Consider the following 22,230-nt stretch of genomic DNA (forward strand, 5'->3'; position numbering starts at 1 on the left):
CTGCAGAGTTTTCTCCACCGTGTCTGTTATTGATCAGCTGTGATCGCCTCTGCCGCCAGCCGCTTATCAGTGTCACTAATCTTTGAGGAGCGCAGCGCGCAAGAGCCAATCGCAATCGTTTTCAAAGGGGTGTAAGACAACTAGACAAGAATCAGAAAGCAAGAGGGATATTTATATTTGTTTATATTATTTGCTAAATGCTCGTGTTGTTTAAAGGTGCAGTTTATACATCTGGCTGTTGGTATTAAATGACAAAATTGTATTACAAATAGTATATAAATACAAATATATTCATACATTTTAATACAATAATTTCTACTGTGAAGAAAATATAAAACTGTGTATGAAAAGCACCGTCAATGCACCGTGATGCACCGAGACATCGAATTGAACCGAATCGATGGCATGATCATCGTAACCAAACCGAAGCGTGAGACTAGTGTAGGTTCACAGCTCTAATAGACATTGATATTAGACTGATTTTAGGTTGTGTTAGAAAGTGAACAAAATCCAACATCGAGCCAACACCTTAAACCGACTTTATAGTGACGTCAAAACCTGAGATTTATTTGTCAGGTAGGACAACCAAATTGCTACATCTGATAGACGTCATAGTGGTAACATCCACACAACATCAAGATGTAACATAGACGTTGATGTTTGGTTAATTTTAGCTTGTGTTGGACACTGATGTTGGGTTCTAAGGTCAAACCAATTTTCATTTCCAAACAACATCCTCACGATATTGGGATACAAAGTCAATCGAACGTCATGCTGAAGTCCTGTGCCTCCAGGGGATGTAGCGACAGTTACACCCACATAACCAATCAGCTTTCACTATTATTAAAGTCTTTTTTATCCTTATTGACCTGGCTTATTCTTTTACATAGTTTTAAAAAATCTGTAAATTTGATGGTAAAATACGGCAGTGGTTGCCTATTACAAATACAGTAGGAACATAAAAAAAATATCAAAACTTCACAATAAATTACTGTATTTTGCAATATTTTTAGTAAACTGTTAAACAGGTTCCAGATTTTTATCGTAGAATTTTTACCGTTCAAATCGCAAACAATTTTTCTGTGTACTAGTATGCGCAGCAGTTTTAGGTCTTATTCCCTTACACAAATTTTTAGCGGTAAAAAACTTGATGTTGTAAGCTGGAATTTTCTTATTTTATATTTATTTGTATGTATACAATTGCTACTGGGGCGAAGCAGTGGCGCAGTAGGTAGAGCTATCACCTCACATCAAGAAGGTTGTTGGTTCGAGCCTCGGCTCAGTTGACGTTTCTGTGTGGAGTTTGCATGCTCTCCCTGTGTTTGCGTGGGTTTCCTCCGGGTGCTCCGGTTTCCCCTACAGTCCAAAGACATGCGGTACAGGTGAATTGATTAAGCTAAATTGTCCGTAGTGTACAAGTGTGTGTGTGAATGTGTGTGTGGATGTTTCCCAGAGATGGGTTGTGGCTGGAAGGGCATCCGCTGCGTAAAAACTTGCTGGATAAGTTGGCGGTTCATTCTGCTGTGGCGACCCCGGATTTATAAAGGGACTAAGCCAGAAAGAAAATGAATGAATGAATGATTAATTGGTACTGTAAAAACATCAGCATTCGATACACATTTTCAGTTTTACCTTTGCTTGAAAAGACCCGATTTGATCCTGTCTATATGAAATAAGCCTGCTCCCGAACAGGTTTGAGCTACCAGAAACCATCCTGGATCATGTCAAATCATCAACAACCAAATCCGGCTAACTGAATAAGCCATGTCTGAAGAACGAACCCCTGAAAGAAATGTTGTTGGTTATTTTGGATATTCATATCATGTTCTAAATTTCTGCCTGAATGTTTAACAGTCATTAGCAATTGAATGTTTTATTCGCACATCAGTTGATAAATGTCAGTTTAATTTGAAAACTGTTTTTTTTTTTTTTTTTTCATAATTGTGATTCATTCAATTATAGTCCTAATGAAAGAACTGAAATATCTTAATTACATCAGTCTTTCTCACTTGATAAAATTACACAGTGAATCCAAACATCCTACTTCACCAGTACTTTTTTCGCCTCTATATTGAGCACAACAAAATCAGGTGCAACTTGAAATGCATTGACTGCAGACAACAAATCAGAAACGCCACTCCTCCAATGCAAAGTGTTTCATGCAATTCAGCGCAACAAAGAAATAACCTGACATCAAGGAAACAGAACAATCCCTTTATAAGCCAACAGCTCGAAACCCTCCAGGCTAGTGACTGCATTTGAAGGACGAGGAGGATCATTCGTTCAAGGGCAGTAATGTAAAGACTGAAGAGGACAGAAATGAGAGGCTGGGTGGCCTTCATCAAACACTCAGTCCTGAGAGCTCCGCAAGCATTTCAATGGTTATAACCATAGCAGATTCTGCTCTGACAAGTGATTCATCTCAACTGAATAAACCTAAAACGGCACTGGTAAGTTAATGAGCACCTTCAAGCACTCACAACTGCTTATATGGTAAAATTATTTACACTAATATATATTACATGTGTAATATATCACTTACAATACAATGTAATCACTTTGTAATATGATGAGCAGGGCAACTAACAAATAAATATATAAAATAATATAAATATTGATGCTTAATAATAACCGTTATTGTTAGTAATAGTAGTAGTATAAGATGACTTTTTTTCTATGATATGGCTTTTTAGGATTTTTTCATAGAAGTAAACATGATGTAAATTGAGTTGAATAGTTTAGTACATTGTAATAATATGATACAAAAATGTTTAATTGAATGAAGTAAAATTTAAGCAGCTTTTTTAAACATAAAATTTTTAAAATGACCAACTTTAATTAAATTATTGATAGAACATGTAAATCTACAGTCTTATGTGTGAAGCATGTTGCATTGTCAGATGTTTGTTACCCAATAGATATGTATACTGCTCTGAGTTTTTCTGTAGTCATTTTTTTTTATAAACATAGCGTATACCGTATAGAAACCGTGACCCAAAAATCGTGGTACATAACTAACCGTTATATTCAGGGCTTTACATTAAAACCCGCCAACCCACCAAATGTGGATAGATTTTAGCACTGGCGGGTTAGACAAACACCTCCACTAGCCACTTTGGCTGGTTGGAAACAATTTTTGAATTGTAGTTTTCGTAAAAGCAGGGTTCGACAATAAGCATGGCCCAATATTCGTGCAAATGTGATATTAGAATCGTGAAGGAGCAGGACTGACAAAAATAACTGTGTTCGCGCGAGAAAGAATGGTGAATACAGTATGAGAGCATGATCACTCGCGCTAACAGCTGATGTGATGCGCGTGATTACATGCCGTTTACATGCGCAAAGCACCATGCCTAGAGTAAGCGCAATGGGTGCGATTGATTTCCTTTAAAATAGACTGGATAAAGAGCAATGATCGTGCACCCGCAGTCCTGCTGCTTTCAAGAGCTCAAGATATAAAAAAATACACACATTCTTTTGTAAGCAGCAGCGGTCACTGCTTTCATTTGAATTATTCTTAGAAGAGATTATTAACAGGCCGAACATTAACCGTGTGGTATGTTTTTTTTTTTTCTTGCTTACAGTTACTTTTTGTTATTAAGGTTTAATTAACTTTTTTTTTTTTACAATAACATTGCTTTGATGGGAGATTACTCCCCATTTATGTGTAGTTAACTGGTGATCTGGGACTTTTAGCCAGGACAGATTACTGTGCATATTTTAGATACAAGACAATAATTACTATTTTTAAATGTAATGTTTTTTTAAAGAAAAGTTTTGTTGATTTAAAAAGTGCACATATAAAATATTCCTTGTTTTCCTTGTTTTTACACATTAAAAAATTGTGGCTAAGAAATACTTATTTGGTGTGGTCAAAGATAAATTTGGTAAATCCTTCATTTTGAGCCCTGAAAAATTGTGAAATAAAAAAATTGTGACACAACTTATTTGCTCATGCACACTAAGTAAGCTAATACACAATACACACAAGAAATTAAATGAATGAAAAGGCATGTGGATTTCTAAAGAAAGTCATTTCAGCATGTCAAAGTCAAATTTAAGCAAAATATATTTTCCCAACAAGAAAAGTGTAGCTAGTGAAAATGGCGAGTGGCTAGTAATGTTGGAAATCTACTAGTCACAGTGGCTGGTGATCAAAAAATTTAATGTCAAACCCTGGTTATATTAATATTGATAATATAACTTACTAGTACTTATACACTGTTAAACCCAACAGTCAGCTTTATCGAATGAAATGAGTGTAGTTAACTCAAAATGTATGGAAAGTTAATTTAACCCATTTGAAGAGTTTTTAACTCAGTGTTGAAGGTAATGAGTAAAATACCTAATTACCTTAACTTAAATGGAGTAAGTTCACAGTTCTCATATAGTTTTTTTTTTTTTTTTACTCAAATGGTTTGTAGCAATCGGTTGCCTCAAAGAGTTCGAGTTGCCTTAAATTACAAAAGTCTTGTCACTTAACAGAAATAATGTCCAGTATAGAATATAAAGTCATGCTGCAGTGGAAAAAAGAATGAATATTGTGTCTGACTCCCATGAGCTTGCATGACTGCATCTATACATCTCTGCAATCTCTTAAATAACTTATTAATAAAGTCATCTGGAATGCCAACAAAAGCTTCCTTGCAGGGCTCCCAGTGTTCATTAAGATTCTTTGAATGTATCTCAATGCCTCCTCCTTCATCTTACCCAGACTTGCTCAATATTATAATGTTCATATCTGGTGACTGGGCTGGACAATCCCGGAGCACCTTGACCTTCTTTGCTTGCAGGAACTTTGATAAGGAGGCTGAAGTATGAGGAGCAGCGCTATCCTGCTGAAAAATTTGCCTTCTCCTGTGGTTTGAAATGTAATAGGCAGCACAAATGTCTTGATACCTCAGGCTGTTGATGTTGCCATCCACTCTACAGATCTCTCGCGCGCCCCCATACTGATTGTAACTGATTGTTCACCTGGGGATACTCATCCCGAGGTCCTCAGATTATGCGGAGTCACTGATTGGATCCAAGACCAGCGACGTGATGATCCCAAGGATTCCATATCCGGGACCAGGCCATATCCTGAGCTGCTGCTGCGCTGATGGTCGTGGGGAGTAGAGAACATGAGTCTGATTCCAGCGACGCTCCAGGGACAGACTGAAGACAGAGTCTTCACTGAGGCCATCTTCCAGCTTAAACCACGGCGAATGAAGTTCTGCACAAGACTTTTGGCCAGCGGAGAAATTAAAATGGTCGTGCCCAACTGAGTCTGGTTCTCTCAAGGTTTTTTTTTTTTTTCTTCACTCCCATCAGGTGAAGTTTTTTTTCCCTCTCCGCTGTCGCCACTGCCTCGCATGGTTCAGGATTGGTAGAGCTACGCATCGATGAATTTGCTCTTCAGTGTTTGAACTCTCAGTAATGATTAAATCACACTGAACTGAGCTAAACTGAACTGAACTGAACTTAAACACTAAAACCTGAACCACACTGTTCCAGTTACTGAATCACACTGTTCCAGTTACTATGACCATTTATGTGAAGCTGCTTTGACACAATCTACATTGTAAAAGCGCTATACAAATAAAGCTGAATTGAATTGAATTGAACCCCAAACCATGATTTTTTTATTGACCAAACTTGACTGACCCCTGTGAGAATCTTGAGTCCATGAGGGTTCCAATAGGTCTTCAGCAGTATTTGTGATGATTGGAGTTCATGAGATGATTTATTTGAAAAATCGAACTTCTGTCACTTTCCTAATGATCAAATAGAAGTCAAGTTCTTATTTGTTGCTCTTACAACTGGGATCAATGACAAGACTTTTGTCAGGTAGTGCACGTTTGCTATGTTAACATTGCCCATTGGTCATAATGTCTAAAACCTCTCTAAAAACATCTCTGTAATGATGAACTTATACGAGAGTTTATAGTCGTTATCTTGGCGTTTATCCATCATAAAATATTGTAAGACAAAAACAGAATGATCCATGGGAATAATTTACACAGTTATATGGAAGCCCATCTGGCATCGAGCTATCATCTGCTTCTTAAAATAGCATTCTTGCATGTTTAATCTGCAGTTTACACAGCATTGGCATTCCTACAATTCTTTTCACCAATATTATGACGTTGCACAGTGAAATGACATGCCAAGAAATCCCAGACACCCTACAGCTGATTGAAGCAGCCTTGAAAAGTGCCAAAATGTCTTAAATGAATGAAATAACAGAGGCAGATGCTCCAGAGTAAACACAGCCTGCCATATTTCCTTCTGCCTGCAGCTGCGACTCACTATCTATACAGTATTTGCTTAGCACATGAAATTAATCACTGCATTATATTTACAGCCAGTCACTTTAGCCGGCAGATAGTTTATGTGTTTGAATGCAGTTGGGCCGAATCGTTAAATTCAGAATCCACAGCTTTCTAAAGGAGCTTCAGTGAAGGAACTTAATTATCAATCAACCAATCAGAATAAATTGTTATGTTCGGACAGCTCTTAGTGCTTCTTTTTGCGCTCTGCCTGTTCATATACAGCGTCAATCTCTGAGCTATTATCTAGATTCATGTTTTGTTGAGACTAATGGGTGGTCTCTTGTTAAGTTGATTGTCTTTTTGACACTGGCGGTACAGTATGGGTCACCTTTATCAGGCTTGCGTTTCCACTGCCAAAAGGGTACCAATGGTGGGTGTGGTGTACGACAGAAAGTTTCAGTCGATGTCATTCTCACTCGAGGAAATGTCAAAGTAAAGCTGTACGGGTTGTTTACATCTCATGAGAAGCACTTCTCACAACACAGATGCTTTATACACATAAATACGTGTGTGTAAATGTTCATTAACCTTTCTATGAACATGATTTGATTATAACTGCAGTTAGTAGCCTACTGTAAATTCTGTAATTCTATAAAATAAAGAAATGCAACATGTATAAACACATACAGACCCTAACAGTGTCCAAAATGTTACCAATTACAGAAAAACTACACACAGCATACATTTAGTCCTTATTTGGGTTCAAAGACAACACACAACATATAGCCTACAGTCAGTGCAAACCTCTCATCTGTATCTTTAATCTTCACCAGCAAATGTGACCTCTGTTAAGGCTCCTACACATTGGGACGTTTTTAGTTTGCGTTTATCGGCAACGTTTAACGACACATTTTTCAGTGTTCAAACCCAAGCGCTTTTCACTGGCGTCAAGCAGAAGAGTATGCTAAATCACTCTTTTGACGTTAGATGGCGCTGCACAACTTTAAGCTTCTGGCACCCGGTTGTAACACAGAAGAAGAGGAGGAGAGGAACGTTTTTATATAAAGTTACTGGTGACTCGAACAAGGATGGATGGTTCGAGCAGCAGTTCCAGCTCTAGTGAAGAAGGAATGATTACTGTTCACAGAGCAATAAGCAGCTCCACGTTCATATCACCTCTGGGCATCTTCTTCAATGTGCGCTCGCATTGACAGTTTTGCGCTTGAGCGCCTCCAAGTGCTGCTTACTGTAACTTCAACAGCTTCGTGCACATGAACAAAAGTGCCGATCTGATTGGTGGAGAAGGTTTTGACGCCGCGCGTCAAAACAAAAAAACGAGCATGAGACGTTTTTTTAAAAATGACACTTTTGCGCTTGGCGCTTTGCGTGTTGGTGTGCACAATCACATTGACGCCCTTTATTTAGTTAAGAGGCGTTAAACGACGACGGAAAACGCAAGCAAAAAACGTCTCGATGTGCACGGGCCTTTAGGCCCCGTTTACACTGTCAGGTCTTGATGCCCAATTCCGATTTGTTGCCTTATTTGATTTTTTTTTTATCGTACCGTACCACTCAGTGGAAATGGTCCATATATGTTTGGGACTGCCGAGACTTGTACATTACTGAATGTGCAAAAAATGTTTACATTTTTCTAAGGGTAAAGTTAATTAAAACCAAGACTGCAAACAGAATGGAGAAGTCTTGTCCAAAAGTAATAGAAAAGGTATTGTCAGGGTTAGATCAAATTTTGTATACACTTTGTCTCTCTGTTAGTCGGTCAGTCGATCTGTCTATATATTTTTGTTTCTAGCTTTTTCATGATTTTTATTTTTTTTTTTTGTGATTATAGATGCATAGGTAGACATATTTGGAACTCAACCATATTTGTCAATTTGGTACACATTTTGTAATTTCACCAGTGTCAAAAGCAATTACTTTATGCCAGATTTTTAGAATAAAAAATGTATTCAATTTAATTTAATTGATATTTATATTATTTATTTATTTAGACATTCTTGGAAAATTATATTGGTTGAGTCTCCAAAACTTATCGTAAATCCCAATCATAGTATACAACTAGGTCAAAATTTTTGCAAAACCCAATTTGGAAATTTGGGCTATCAAATCATGGAAAAATTAAAGACTTCTTTTTTTTGTTTGTTTTGTTTAAATGGCATTTCTAAACCCCAAACAGGCCATTAGGGTGAATCTGACAGATACTGTGTGCAGGACCGTACAGAAAACGTGAGGAATGTCACAGTGAGGGGGAGGGGTGTATAAGAAGCATTTGATGGTGAAATGCAGTGATTGACACCAGCCGGAGATACTTGATATTCTCCTGATATATTGCACACAGCATCGGCTGAATTTTTTTCAGACTACCCTTCAAATCCGCAAACAGATCTCCACGTCTCTGCCTCTGTCGGAAAGCACACGGGACACAGCCATGCCACTTTCAGGATCTTACAGCTAAAACATTTAAATTCAGCCAAATTCAGAGCCAGTAACTGCATTCTAAAATCTAGTGAATTCAGAATATTCAAAACACATGTGAAAACAGATCAACCTTCAATTGATTATTAATTAAACAAACTTGATCTACTCCTCAAGATTATGTTTTTAACCAAATAAGGGTTTTTATAAGTGATCTGTATGATAAACTCCACCTTCTCATGGGCATGTAGGGTTGTGTATCTTGAACATACAACAAAACATACCCTAACTAACATATTCCAGATTCGCATAAATGTAGATAGTCCCCTCTAGTGGGTTTGTCATCTGAAACATACAACAAAATGTACCCTAACTAAAATATTTTATATTTGTATTAATGTAGACAGCGCCCTCTAGTGGATTTGTCATCTGAAACATACAACAAAAAGTACCCTAACTAAGGTATTTCAGATTAGCGTAAATGTGGACATCGCCCTCTAATAAATTTTTCATCTGAAGCATACAACAAAAAGTACCCTAACTAAGGTATTTCGGTTTAGCATAAGCGTAGACAGCGCCCTTTAGTAGATTTGTCATCTGAAATATACAACAAAATGTACCTTAACATATTTCAGATTCATATAAATGTAGACAGTGTCCTCTAGTGGAATTGTCATCTGAAACATAACACAAAACGTACACTAACTAACAAATTTCAGATTTGCATAAATGTTGACGGCTCCCTTTTATGGATTTGTCATCATATAACGAATTGTACCCTAACTAACGTATTTCTGATTCACATGTAGACAGTGCCCTCTAGTGGATTTGTCATCAGAAATGAACAACCAAAACAAACCATAACTAACGTTTTTTTCAGATTCGCATAAATGTAGACAGCGCCCTCTAGTGCAGTGCTTCTTAAACATTTTTTATCAAGTACTACCTCAGAAAAAATGTCTCTCTAAGTACCACCATAATGACGAGGCAGATTAATTATTGGAGTTTGTGTTAACTGCACGCAGAAATTAACTTTATTTATTTTATAGCTCCAAGCTTCAAGCATGGCAAAGTTGCCTGAGTCTATTTGTGTCCTGCAAAATTTGAATCACATCCAGATAAATTAGCCTAAATCTGAGGTAACAAATGAACCGAAATCCAGTTTTGGTTAACAAAACAAACTTTACAAAACAAACGCTTTACAAAACAAATAACATATCGAAAACATGTTTTAACACACTTGTGATAGCTATTCTACCAATGATGCAGCATGGGGAGATTACTAAGTTTGTAGTAACTGAAATGCCAACACAACAGTACTGGTCTGCAAAAGCACTTATCTAGCGCGTATCTGCTCCCCAATCGCTGCTGCCGCACACCTTATTTTTAGCATCTGATGACGCGATGCAATAAAGTAAACATTCTAAGCACTGCACCGATGTGATCATACGCTACAGGGAACAGCCGGTGCTGATCACGTAATTGTTCATGTCAAAGAGTAAATGTATTTTTTCGGGTACCACTAGAAGGAAACCCGTGTACAACTAGTGGTACATGTACCACAGTTTAAGAACCACTGCTCTAGTGGATTTGTTATCTAAAACATACCACAAAATGTACCCTAACTAACGCATTTCAGATTTGCATACGCATAGACAGTGCCCACTAGTGGATTTGTCACCAGAAATGTACGATAAAACATTACCTAACTAACGCATTTCAGATTTGCATAAATATAGACAGCGCTCTCTAGTGGAATTTATATCTGAAACATACTACAAAATGTTCCCTAACGTATTTCAGATTTCCATAAATATAGACAGCACGCTCTACTACAAAACATACCCAACGTATTTCAGGCTCACAAAAATATAGACAGCGCCCTCTAGTGCAATTGTCATCCGAAACGTAATACAAAATGTACCCCAATGTTTTTCAGATTTGCATAAATGTTGATGGCTCCCTTTTATGGACATCTGAAACCCTAACGTATTTTAGATTTGCATGTAGACAGCGCCCTCTAGTGGATTTGTCATCAGAAACGAACAAATAAACATAATGTAACTAACATTTTTTTCAGATTCGCATAAATGTAGACAGTGCCCTCTAGTGGATTTGTCACCTAAATCTTACCACAAAACGTACCCTAACTAACCTATTTCAGATTTGCATAAGTATAGACAGCGCCCTCTAATGGATTTGTCATCAGAAATGTACGACAAAACATTACCTAATTACCGTATTTCACATTCACATAAATATAGACAGCGCCCTCTAGTGGAATTTTCATCTGAAACATACTACAAAATGTACCCTAACGTATTTCAGGTTTGCATAAATGTAGACATCGCCCTCTGGTGGATTTGCCATCTGAAAATGTACAACAAAGTTACCCTACCTAACATATTTAAGATTCGCATAAATGTAGACATCCCCCTCTAAATATGCAACATATTTTAAGTTTTTTGCAAAAATGTAGGCTGAGGCGTGTATTTACAAGGAGTCTAGGTTACAGAAATATCAGTAAATCCCAATATAACAGAAAACAAAACATTCTCACATCTCTCACTATGCTGTTCATAATAAGACAACACAGAAAATAACACTCATTTCAACATTTATTCTGATTTCAAAGTCTGTAACTGTTCAACTTATTGAAATCATAAGTCATCTTAAGTTCATCCTAATACAATCAGATTGAGTTTACACAACTCTTTGTTTGCCATTCATCAATCTTCTACTTATATTCGAGTAAAGTAAACTCATTTTACACAGCTAGATTTAAATTGTTCGGTTTGACCATGTGGCTTTGCCTCCCTTTATCCGGTTTGTTTACAAATTGCCAGAAACAAGCCTTTTAAACAGGGTTAATGAGTGTATTTGAACAGCACTTGAGAAAACAAAACTACAAACAGCACATTTGGGAATAGGCGCTGAAAACGTGTAATTGGCGGGAAATGAGCGGGACGGCGCGACAAAAAGCCAATCTTGCTTTCAAACCGCTGATAATTTGGCATTCAGTCAATGACGCCGGCACGTCCTGCTTCGCCTTTCCAGTGATGATGGATTTGATGTACATTTGAAGGGCAGAATGAAAATGAAAGACCCCCTTCAAACAATCGCTTCTCCAAAAAGTTGGGGGAAATTAAAACACAAACGGATGCATCATGAAAGTTAAACATGACAAGGGGAAGGATGCAAAGAGATGTGACAGCATATCGAGAGCGCTAAAAATGTGTCGGCTGCCAAAACAAGATCTCCCTCCTCTTCTTTTTCTTCACAGTTGATACAACCCATTTGGACTTCTTTGTACTGAGATGTGAGCTTTTTGGCACGCCATAATGAAATATCAGCAATTATAGCCAATTTATTCCTAGTATTCATCCTCAGCAGTGTTAAAATGTGTTTAGAGGCAGAGTTTGCAGAATGAGGCTTTTAGAAAGCAGAATGAGATGGAGGGAAATTTGTGTCACATGCACTTCACTCATGTACTGCCTTGAAAATTATTCAAGCACACATCACTCGCATGGGTAATTGTTTGATATGGAAATGTGCTTTTCAATATTTCAATTTGGAAATGGTAATAAAATGCAGAACTAATTAATGTGATAAATTGAAGTTTAGGAGAATATGCTGCTCAAACAACTTGTGAGTTGGTTTTCAAATGTCAAAAAGAAAAATGTGAAACATTAAAATCTAACGGACGATTTACATTCAACGGCCACTTTATTAGGTATACCTGTTCAACTGCCCATTATCACAAACTTATAATCAGCCAATGCATCTCAATGCATTTAGGCATGTGGCCATGATCAAGACGATCTGCCGCAGTTCAAACCAAGCAACAGATTGGGGACAGAAGCAATTTAAGTGACTTTGAATATGGCATGGTTGTTGGTGCCAGACAGGCTGGTCTGAACAGTTTTCAGAAACTGCTTGACAACTTGGATTTTCACGCACAATTATCTCTAGGGTTTACAGAGAATGTGGAAAACGCAGGTGGAAGCTCATTATAAACTAATTACAAGGACTATAAAGACACCTCATTCACATACTCTTTGCTGAGTCTTATAAACTGTAAATGAGCATAGCAAAGTGTTCCCTTGTCTTGCCTTGTCATGTTTTTACCTATTCTTTGTTTTACTGTTTAAGTTGTTTTGCCATTTGTCCCGACCATTCGCCTGTACTGTGACTATGTTTTTTGGATTATCTGCATGCTCCTATCTGTCCCTGTTTTGACCTTCATCTGCTTGACGATTCTCTAAATAATCTGCATTTGGATCCTCACCTCTGTTGCAACCCAACTCATCCTGACCATCCGCCTGTCCCGACCATTCACCTGTACATTGACTGCATTTTTGGATTATCTGCATGCTCTCATCTGTCCCTTTTTTTATCTTTTGCCCGTTTGACAATCCTGTTATTAAGCTGCACTACGTTTATGGATTATCTGCATGCTCTCGTCTGTCCCTGTTTTGACCTTTGCCTGTTTGACAATTCTCTTATTAAACTGCACTACGTTTTTTGGATTATCTGCATGCTCCTGTCTGCCCGTTTTATCTATTGCCTGTTTGACAAATCTCTTGATAAACTGCACTATGTTGTTGGACTATCTGCATGCTCCTGTCTGTCCCTGTTTTATCCTTTGCCTGTTTGACAATCCTGTTATTAAGCTGCACTACGTTTATGGATTATCTGCATGCTCCTGTCTGCCCCTGTTTTATCCTTTGCCTGTTTGACAATCCTGTTATTAAGCTGCACTACGTTTATGGATTATCTGCATGCTCCTGTCTGCCCCTGTTTTATCCTTTGCCTGTTTGGCAATTCTCTCATTAAACTTCATTTGTATCCTCACTTCTGTTGCAACCTGATTCATTACAAATGCTAACACGCTTAACCTTTGATTAAATAATAAAATATGTACATATCTATTTTTTCTTCTAAAGCTAATTTAAAGTATAATCTGCATTTTCTAATGATGTTCAGATAATCAAACTAGAAAGAAAATAAAAAAGAAAATAAAAAAGGAATGATTAAGAAATTTATTTATTTATTATTACTCTTAGATGAAGCACTGCTAGCAAAACTCAAGAAAATGTGATCAAATGTTTACATTCTGTCTTCTGTTGTTTTGGGGATCCCCTATCCCTCTGCAATAACTTTGATAACATCAGCGCATTATTATTCATTCACCACACACTATCTTTTCAGTTTGGCTCAATATCTGTTGAACCTTTTAGTGAGCAGAGCACACGTGATCTATTCTGTTTATGACATAGGGGCGAAATCATATCTGAAGTCCGGAACTTTGTTTTTTTACGAGATGAATCTACTGCCGCAGGAAAATGTCAAGACCCGAAATGTAGAGAGACCATTACCATAAAATTAACATTTTAATTAAGCCAATCCATAAACCCCATCAGAATCCTTCATATTAATAAATGCATTTCTATTTATTGCACTCTGCAGTGGACTTCAAGTAAGAGGGCGTATCCCACATACCTCGATAAGGATCCATTATGTCCAGTATTTTTGGCCGTCTTGGCTCAATTATGATGCATGCGCATGAATTCCAGGCCAAAGGCTGCGTGATATTTCAGAGGGTGAATCCCACCGGGAGAAGCCAAGAGGCAGAGTGCTTGTTTGAGGCATGATTAGGCTATAACTTTCCAAGTTCTGCAAACAAAAACACAATCAATATTTAATGAGTATCTATGAGGATGCAGGGAGGAGCTGGCAACCTCTTCTGACCTCAGTAAATGTAAGTTAACTTCTCTTAAAACTGCTGCTTTGACTAAGCTGACATAAAGACTAGACTTTCAAATGCAACAGTTCTTTAATAATTAAACATGCTTCATCTATTTGTTTCATCCATTTATCTATTCCATTCCTATTAGTCCATTCATTCATCCATCCTTCTATGTATTGCCTATCCATCCATCTATTTGTCCATCCATCCATTCCACCCCTCAATCAATCTGATGGCTATTAGTCCATTCATCCATCATTCCATGTATTGCCTATACATCCATCTCTTTGCTCTTTGTTTATCTATCCATTCATTCCATCTCTCCATATACTGTATCTGTTGGCTGTTAGTCCATTCATCCATCATATGTATTGTCTATCCATCTCTGTCTATCTATTCCATCCTTCAATCTATCTGAGGCCTTTTAGTCCATTCATCTTTCCATCATTCCATTCCATCAATCCATTTGTCAGTTAATTTGTCTATCCATTAATTTCATCTCTCCATCTATCTGTTGGCTATTAGTCCGTTCATCCATTTTTTCATCAATCCATTCCATGTATTGCCTATCCATCCATCCATTTCATCTCTCCATCTATCTGAGGGTTATTAGTCAAGTCATGCATCCATCATTCATCTATCAATGTATTGTCTATCCATCCATCTCTTTGTTCATTCATTTATCTATCCATATGTTTCTCTATCCATTCATTTCATCTCTCCATCTATCTGTCGGCTATTAGTGCATCCATCTATATATTCATCTATGTAATGCCTATCCATCCATCCCTTTTTCAATCCATCCATTGCATCCCTCTATCTACATGGGGGCCATTAGTCCATTCATCCAGGTCATCTAGATCTCCATCAATTTATTTGCTCATGCATTCCATCTGTCTATTCATCTATCAATCCATCGGTTATTAGTCCAATCATCTATCCATTAATCCATCCATCCATCCCCCAAACTATGTATTGCAATCAATACATCTGTTTGGTCATCCATCCATGCCATGCAGTCAATCCATTTATACATCCATCTATTCATACATCTTGCATCCATCCCTTCATCTATCATTTGCCTATCCATCCACCCATTCATCCATGTATCTACTGCTTCTATATCTGTACATTTATACATTCATCTATGCATCTTGCCATTCACCCTTCCCTCAATCATTTGCCTCATTATTCAGCTTTTTTTCTATCCACTTATCTCTCTATTCATCCATCCATCCATCCATATTCAGTATGCACCCATATATGCATTAATGAACATATGTAATAATGCAGGGAGGAGCTGACAACCTCTTCTAACCTCAATAAATGTAAGCTAACTTTATTTAGTAGACCTCTAAAAGAACAATTCTTTAACGAAAGCTATTGGCACTACCCTCTGCATGTCGTGAGATGGTGTGGTCATGCACATGGAGCATAAAATCATTACTCCTCGAATCTTAATAAGGTGAATTTTACTGCTAAGAAGGAAATGGATTTAATACTTTACTTCACACCTTAATTAAACCATGTTTTAGGTGAACAGCCTCTATGTGGCCAGTCATAATTGCGTTTAGTTTCATTTTCACCCAGGCAGCCCGGTAAATGTTGGCCTATTATGACTGTTGGGTTATAATGCCTATGGTGCTAATAGCTAATGTTTCTTTAATCACAAAACCAATTACTTTTTTTTTTTTTTTGGTCCTTTCAAATGGAAACGTGAGCCAGATTCAAACTCTATGCCTCAATGATTTAAAACATACGCGCAAATCAACTTGTCTACTTCAACATCAAACAAAGTCTTAATTAATAAGTTCCTCCACATGCTATGCATCATATCACACACAAAAAAGGTGTTTAATGTTGCTTTCTGGTAATATAAGCTCTCCTACTCCCACGATCACAAACAAATACTTTTCATCTAATAATAGCTGGCTTAATAAAAAGGTTTCAGGGAAACATGTGGGCATATCATTAATTCTGTGGAGCTGTTGTTGTGGTGTGTACTAAAGTGTGCAGATCATTGTGAAAAGGCAAAGCACATTTAATTGGGCTTTAAGCTCCAATCTGAACTCTGCCTAATAAGAAATATGGTTAATTGGGTTTTTGCATTGCAAGAAAATAATGTGTTTTAAGGAAAAACAAATTGCTACTAACAACAAATCTGAATCTGTTTGTCTACTCGTCCTTCCATCCATGTATCTATCCATCTATCAATCCATCCTTCTATTTAATCCACCCATGTGTTTATCTGTCCATCAATCCCTTTGTTCATTCATCCTCCCTCCATTTTTTCATCCATTCATCTATCCACTCATTAATCCATCATTCATCAATCCATCCATTTGATGCCTGTCCATTTATCTATCATCCATCTTTGCTACCTTCCATCTATTCATTGACCCCTTCATTCATCCTTCCATCTGTGCATCTATTTATTTATTAATCTACCCAAGTGTTTGTCTAACCATCCACCCTCCATTTATCCATTCATCTATTCTCTCATCTACCATTCATCAATCCATCCATTTGCTCAATCACTCATCCATTTGACTATGCATTTATCTTTCCATACATCCATCTTGGAATCCGGCAATGCAACCTTCCGTCCATTCAATAACTTCTTCATCCATCCATTCATCCATGTATTTATTAATGTGTTTGTCCATCAATCCACTCCACTTTTCATTCATGCATCTATTCACTTATCTATCCATCATTCATCAGTCCATCCATTTGACTATCCATCTATCTTTGCATCCAGCTATGCAACATTGCGTTACTCATTAATCCCTTCATCCACCCATCATTTCATCAATCCATCCCTTACCCGGTCTGTCTAATCACCCATCCATTTATCGCTTGTTAATTCATCCATCCCTCCATCTGTTAATCTTTTAACTCACGCTTTGTTGAAAAAATTTTTGGGATTGTTTGGAAACAATGGAAAAATCTTGGTTTTCCATCATTCCTTCCATCCATTCATCTGTCAATGTATCCATTCACCAATCCATCCATCTTTCCACCTATGCATCCATCTATTTTCTCATCCACTCTGTTTCTGTCCATCTATCCTTTTGTTTATCCATCCTCCCTTCATTTTTCATCCATCTACTCATCCATCCATTGATCATTTATTCATTCATCAACCCATCAATTTGTTCAATCATCCATCCATCTATCTATCAATCTATGCATCCTTTCATTTGTTCATTGACCCCTTCGTTCATCCATCCATCTTTTTATATTTTTATAAATCCATCCACTCATCATTGCATCAATCCATCCCTTCTTATATCTTTTCAATCATCCACCCGTCCATCATTTCACCTATATGCATCCATCTATTTACATTCATCCATCCTCCCTATATTTGTTTACTCTTCCCATCTCTCCATTCATCCATTCATCATTCGGTGATCAATGCATCATTTTTTCTGTTCATCATCTCATCATCCATTCATCAATTTGTTCAATCTTCCATCCATTTATCTATCCATCTATGCATATATTTCCATCAATTCATTGACCTCTTCATCCATTTATGAATCCATCCCTCTGTCTTTTCATATACATACCTATCCATTGACCATCATTTCATCAATCAATCCCTTCCTCTATCAATCCAATCGTCCATCCATTCACCCACCCATTCTTCATCCATAATTTCACCTATGCATTCATTTACTTACTCATCCACCAATCTGTGTCTGTCCATCCGCCATTCATCTACATCCATCCATCATTCCACCTTTGCATCCATTTACTCATCCACCCATCTCTTCTCGCTCCATTTTACCCATTCCATCAATACACTCATCCTTCAATCATAGATTCACTTATCCATCAATCTATTCATTCATCCACTCAACTATCAATCATTCACCCATCCAATTGACTATCCATTCATTTATGCATCCTTCCATCTGTTCATTGACCCCTTCATTCATCCATCCATCCATCCATCTCTCAATCTTTCATATATCCATACACCCATCCATTCAGCCATCATTGCATCAATCTATCCCTTCCTCTGTCTGTCTGTCTGTCCAATCATGTATCCTTCCATTTGATCTATTCATCTATGCATATTTCTATCCATTTATTTTTCCATTCATCCCTCTATCTTTTCATATATCCATCCATCCATCTATCCATCCATCCATCCATCCATCCATCCATCCATCCATCCATCCATCCATCCATCCATCCATCCATCCATCTATCTATCTATCTATCTATCTATCTATCTATCTGGAATTGAGAGATGAATGTGTAATATGTGTCACTCTGAATAAATGATTTATTTGCTTCTACCTCACTTCTCCTATGGCATTGACGCCACTGATCCAAACTGACTCTAATGCTGTTGAACGTGATTCTGAACATAGCTAGGTAAATGAATTATTCACTTTAGCTGAAAATTTAATGAGGAAGATGATTATGTAAAGAAACGCCTCATCTTCGCCTCCATGTTGTTTAGCATAGTGAAAATGAACTTCACTCTTAACAGGATTTTCACTAAGATTTGCAGTCATCTGTTCAGGAAACATTACATTACATGTGCTCTGAGGGTCCAAAACTGAGAATGCGTTGGGATATTTTGGATTTAAGCCAGTAAAACCTGGAACAGAAAGTTTATCACAGTTTTATGAGATGCAGACTTTGCTATAATCCTTTTTTAGACATTTTGTAATGTCTTATGTTGCATTGGTGTATTATTGCCAATAGCTAAGAATACATTGCACAGGTCAGAATTATCATTTTTTTCCTTGTATGTCTAAAATCATTAGAATATTGTGTACAAATCATGTTACATGAGAATTTGTTGTTGATTTCCTATTGCAAATACTAAACTTTTACCAACCAAAGTACATGGATAAGCTCCAAAAAAAAGCTTATTTTAGTGCTCTAAAGAGAAAATAAATTTGTGCAGTTTTGCAATGACATGAAGGAGAATGAATGATGCTTCAGACGTCCTCCCTACAAGGACATTGTTATAATGTCTATATTCTCAATTGTTGATTTCCTTTTCTGGAACTAATAACCATTTCAGATTATAAAAATATATTGCCAATTGTAAATATACCAAACTTTTGATTTGTAATGTGCATTGCGAAAGGAATGGGGAAGTCCTTAAATCTCTGCACCGATGCGATCCATCTGACAACTTTTGACAAAATGTTGATTTTTGAATTGTTTCTCAGCCGAAGTTTGTCCTATCTTAAAGTACTGTATGCATTAATGAAACCTTTAAAAAATTGCTTATGATTGATTGTGTTGTCCAGGGTTACATGTTCATTTTTATTCTTTAAAGGCCTGATTATTTCATCCGATTTTAAAATAAAGTTTGTTTTTAATTCTGATGTTTTCGATTGTTGATTTCGAACTCGATAAAAAGTCAAAGTTACTAAAATCTAAACAAAGCAGTTGAGTTTTTTGACGTTAGTTTGACTGATGGAGAATTTAGCCAATGACTACATGATTCTTTCGACAAATGGTGACGTTTAATCACCTATTGGACATATTGTTTTATTGTTTGCTGTCACTGTTTCAATGTCCTGTCAATCATTATGTCGCGTGACACTCGTGTTTGATCTACATTTCAACATTAGAAGTTGAAGACTTTGTCTACATATATATCAGCTACCTTGAAAACCTAAACCCTTTGAAAAGCACATCAAAAATCAAATTAACCGCTTGACGAGGCCCTTTTGAAATAAAGACATGAATTCCATTGACAACCTGTTCTCATTCACAGTCCACACACTCAGTCTCTCAGCACATGTGACTTTGTGTCTCGCCATCCCAATGCTTCTGTTTCACAATGCACACATTGTTCATTCAGAAGGAACAGACATTACACTTTCAAGTTTGTGCCACTGGCTAGTTTGTGTGTGTGTGTGTGCGTGTATATATATGTGTGTGTGTCTGTCTGCTGTGTACCGGGACAAAGGCCAGTTAGCATTTAGAAGAATTAAGGACTGTCAGCTTCTATCTGATGGTGTGGGGAAGTCCTTAAATCTCTGCACCGATGCGATCCGTCTCTGTCCGGCCGTCGAGCGAGGAAAAGATAGATGCTTTCAATAATCGTGGTCTTGAGAAATCTGCAGGAAATGATTAAGAGTGATAAATAGGGGACAGGGGATTTTTTTCCTCACATCCATTTGACATCTTTTATGCCTTTGGTGCCACAGACAAGGACAGAGAAGAGGGAGAAAGAGAGAGACAGAGAGCAAGAGAGAGAGAGAGACGGCCAGCTGCCATCCAGCCAGATGTCATTACAGACACAATAAAGGAATATTGTTTGAAAGCACTTTCTAGTTTCACTTGAGCTGTAGTCGGCATCAGAAATGAAGAGGTTTGACTCTCCTGTTGCAGAAAAGTGTGTCCGTTGTGTCCTAAAAGTGTGCCTAGAAAGCTGTCGTATATATATGTGACTGTAAGGCTATACTAAAAGCATAAAAGTGTTAAGATGCGTTTAATGCATTAATGTTTTTTATTATTTATTAACTTATATTTTTAGCATTTAACCCTGAATAAAGCACATGCGGCGACGCAGTGAATAGCACGTTCGCCTCACAGTAAGAAGGTCGCTGGTTCGATCCTCGGCTCAGTTGGCGTTTCTGTGTGGAGTTTGCATGTTCTCCCTGCGTTCGCGTGGGTTTCCTCCGTGTGGTCTGGTTTCCCCCCACAGTCCAAAGACATGCGGTACAGGTGAATTAAGTAGGCTAAATTGTCTGTAGTGTATGAGTGTGTGTGAATCTGTGTGTGTATGTTTCCCAGAGATGGGTTGTTGCTGGAAGGGCATCCGCTGCGTAAAAACTTGCTGGATAAGTTGGCAGTTTATTCCGCTGTGGCGACCCCGGATTAATAAAGGGACTAAGCCGACAAGAAAATGAATAAATGAATGAATGAATGTATAAAGCACATGCGGTGTGTCTGAGAAGATCATTGTCAGTTTTCTGTTGTTCAGCTGCAAGAAATGGAAGCCGTTTCTAAAATTTTGATTTCAGGTGTTGGTTAGAACAAAAACTCCTTTTAATATAAAAATATTCCTTCTATTTTGTGATGTTGTGGTTATTTAGAACACGATTTAAATCAGTCTTTAGGCTTGCTCATATTGGTGTCTTTAATCTGGCAACCTGTGCTTGCATATGTTTTAAACCAGGCTTGCAATACCTAGTTCAACCACTGAGTGTCAAACTTACAAACTGCACCTTTAACTTAAAGGTTCAGGACACCCCGGAGAACTTTTTTTTTATTGTATTAACAGATGTGTGTGTGTTGAGCATCAGTTAAGACAATGTTAGCACCTGTCAGCTTTAATTGTGGGGAAAACTGGATAATTTTGAGCTTTTGTCAGCTAATTTCAGCTTCCGGGTTAAAAATGATTTTTGGGGCGGGATCAAAATCGGCGACGTAGCGCAGTACTGCAAGTGCAATGATGACGCGTCGGTTTCTCATTATTATTCATAGCGGAGTTTTCTTATCCTATGAGAAGAGCCGGCTGCTTAATTATTCATGAGACCTGCCAGTGTCAAGCCCGAGCTGAGAGACACGGAAACCACGGCACAGTATTTAGCCGTTCATGAAGGCTCATATGCGTTTGTTTCCATCATCCACGGGGTTTGTTGCATGTTTTCCCCCGCGATCTTGTCAGGGCCGATCATACAGCAAAGCTGTGTGCGTGCTGCAAGCATTTTTGTCGGGAGAGCAGCACGAGAATTAGAGAATGGCGGACGCTGTCTTTCATCAGGAGTTCGTTCACATTCAGACACATCGCCGTGCTGCTGT

The 22,230-nt window shown here is 37.6% G+C and overlaps 1 long non-coding RNA gene across 1 annotated transcript in view; it reads right to left on the reverse strand.

Moving 5' to 3' along the window:
* Window positions 1–22,230, reverse strand: part of LOC147847015 (uncharacterized) — a 236,817-nt gene that overhangs the window by 101,014 nt on the left and 113,573 nt on the right. Inside the window, exons 4-5 of the long non-coding RNA XR_015476965.1 lie at window positions 20,380–20,540; window positions 14,190–14,363 (exon numbers count right to left, since the gene is read on the reverse strand). This is a non-coding gene — a long non-coding RNA (uncharacterized LOC147847015). The remainder of the gene's footprint in view (window positions 1–14,189; window positions 14,364–20,379; window positions 20,541–22,230) is intronic.

The sequence above is a fragment of the Danio rerio genome, chromosome 1 (genome assembly GCF_052040795.2).
Source record: "Danio rerio strain M-AB ecotype USA chromosome 1, GRCz13ab, whole genome shotgun sequence".
NCBI classification, from domain to species: domain Eukaryota; kingdom Metazoa; phylum Chordata; class Actinopteri; order Cypriniformes; family Danionidae; genus Danio; species Danio rerio.